This window comes from Helobdella robusta (assembly GCF_000326865.2).
Source record: "Helobdella robusta unplaced genomic scaffold HELROscaffold_22, whole genome shotgun sequence".
In the NCBI taxonomy this organism is placed as follows: domain Eukaryota; kingdom Metazoa; phylum Annelida; class Clitellata; order Rhynchobdellida; family Glossiphoniidae; genus Helobdella; species Helobdella robusta.
In genome coordinates, this window is record NW_008704170.1 from 780,088 (window position 1) to 783,458 (window position 3,371).

A 3,371-nucleotide genomic window follows, 5' to 3' on the forward strand; every position below is an offset into this window, starting at 1 on the left:
GTATTATGGACTCAACACAGCGTAGTTTTTGACATTCATATTTATTGTGAAATTGTGACATATTAGAAGCTGACAACGTTGTTTCGGCTAAGTAGCCATCATCAGAGCCTAAAACCAATGAAATATAAGAAATTTAATTTCTTATAAATATGAATGTCAAAAACTACGCTGTGTTGAGTCCATAATAAAAAAGTTGTTAAATGCAAAATGGGCAAATAAATTTTATATATATATATATATATATATATATATATATATCGATATATATAAGCACCCATTTATATATATATATATATATATATAGGAATGGGTGCTTGCTTATATAAGTAATGAAAATCAATGCAGAAACCTCTCTCTACTTCAACCTTACCCTACATAATAATATGAGATGCAGCAGTTATCAGCATACGTGTAGCTTAACACCTCACTCTGGTTGCACACAGTGCTGTACTGTTGAATAGAGTATTACACATGTGTTCATCTGTGGATGAGTGATCAGTTGTTCGTTCGTTTGTTCGTCTGTCTGTTCGTCTGTTTGTTCATCTTTTTGTCTGTCTGTCTGTTTGTTTGTTTGTACATTTGCCAGTGATGCAATACTACATGAAATTTTTAATTTAAGTTAGGCCCTAGGCTGAAAGCGATGACGACGATGATGGCGATGACGATGATGATGCTAATTATGATGATGACGATTTAACATTATGATGGCGAGTGAATGGATGATAGCATTCACATACACATGTATCAATGTATCTACAAACTTATATCACATATATACACACACATGTTTCAATGTATCATACGAATATATATCACATATATGCACACATATCAATGTATCATACGAATATATATCTTTATGCACACGTATCAATGTATCATACGAATATATATCACATATATGCACACGTATCAATGTATCATACGAATATATATCACATATATGCACACGTATCAATGTATCATACGAATATATATCACATATATACACACATGTATCAATTTATCATACAGACCTTCTCTTAATTACGTAAAAATAACCTCAGACTGCGACAAACAAACAAACAAACATCTATTATAGACGCACACACACTCATACATCTATATAGACACACAAAAACAGTCACATACACGTAACACGCCACACACACACAGACACTCACACAAACACGCACGCACACACACAAACAAAGTCTCACGCACACACACACACGCATACACGAACTTACACGAGGACACCTTATCTGCTATTGTCCCATCCAATTAATCTTTATATGTCTAGTATATATAGTGGTTTTTACGGTGGTTAAAAAATATTTTTTTCTCATTAGCACTCTGACGATGAGTCTGACGATCATGGTATGGATGATGATAATGATGACGATGATGATGACGATGATTTTTACTATATTGATTATGATTTTTCTGACTGTGACGATGTCTTATCTTATTATGATGATGATGATGATGATGTCCTAATGATTATATTGTTATGATAATGCTGCCTCTCATCATCATCATCTGATGATTTTTACTATATTGATTATGATTTTTCTGACTCTCATCATCATCATCTGATGATGATGATGAGATGTTTATGTTTAATAATGATGTTGGCAAGAATAGTAATAATAGTAGCAATGTTACACACTTACACATAGTAGTAATAACAAACACACACACATACTTACACATATACACACATACTAACACACACATGCACATATTTACACATACACACACATAACTTACACATACATACTTACACATCCTATATGCATACAGAACAGAACAGCTTATTGTTAATAAATTTTATTAATTAGATGAATTATATAGATATCATTGACAAAATTACTTGAACATGAAAAAAAAAGTATACGAATGAATGAATGAATGAATGAATGAATGAATGAATGAATGAATGAATGAATGAATGAATGAATGAATGAATGAACGACAAAATGGATAAAGGAATAAATAAACATTACATATCTGCAAATAAAACGAAACAAAAAATTGCTCGGATTAGATTTCGGATTTTTTTTCTTTGAGAATTGTGTATATACCGGTACAGAATCAATTAATTATTCATTCATTCAATTTTTATTCATTCATTCATTTATTTATTCATACATTTATCCATTCATTTATCAATTCATTCACTCATTCATCCCTTCATTCATCCATTCATTCATTCATTCATCCATTCATTCATAAATTCATTCATTCATTCATATTCATTCATTCATTCATTCATTCACCTATTTTTAAATTAATGAATTCATTAATTAATTTAATTAGTTTGGTGTGGGTTGATGTGGGTATGTCGATTGAGAGGAATTAAGAGTATAGTAAGGAGTTGTGTGTGTGTGTGTGTGTGTGTGTATGTGTGTGTATGTGTGTGTGTGTGTGTATGTGTGTGTATGTGTGTGTATGTGTGTGTGTGTGTGTGTGTTGTGTGTTGAAATGCGATATTGTTTGTGGAATGTGTTTTATTGTTTTTGTTGTTACGGCTGCTGCTGTAAACGTTGTTTTTGTTGTTGTTGTTGCTGCTGCTGTAGTAGTAGTAGTAGTAGTAGTAGTAGTAGTAGTAGTAGTAGTAGAGTATATACCTATAAATAAATACAGGGTCAGATACTCACGCAAACAATATAATGTTACTAAGAATTTTATAATATTTGCCTTAACAATGGCAACACTGTTGAATGTATGTACGTGTGTATGTATGTATGTGTGAGTGTGTTTGTGCGTGTGTGCGTTTGTCTGTGTGTTGTTAATGTGTTGATGTTGTTGTTGCTAATGGTTTTGTCTCTTTTTTATATTTTATTGCCACTGTTTATGATTTGTGTGTGTTTGATTGCCTGTATGGACATATGCGCGCGTGTGTGTGTTTCTGTATGTGTATTTGTTTGAAGGTTTGTTTTTTATGTGCGTGTGTGTGTGTGTTTGTGTGTGTTTGTGATGTTAACGTATTTCTATTGCTTCCAATAATGATTTAATTATTGCTTGCTTGCTTGTTTGCTGACTGAAGATGTTTTACATCATTCAATCATCTGTGATAATAATATTAATTACTCTGCTAGGGATGTTATACTTATAATTATTTTAATTACGATTATTATTATTATTATTGTTGTTGCTGTTGTTGTTGTTACTATTATTGTTGTTGTTGTTGTTTTCATCATCGTCATCATCAAGTCATTAATATTTTTCATCTTGTTTTCATTGCTAATTATTGCAGCTTATTTGAAATCTTAACAAGCACACGAGAGAGAGAGAGAGGGGGGGGGAGAGAATGAATGAAAAAGAGAGAAATAAAGGAAGAAAGAGAGAGAAAATGAGAAAAAGGAGGAAAAGAGAGAGACAGAGAG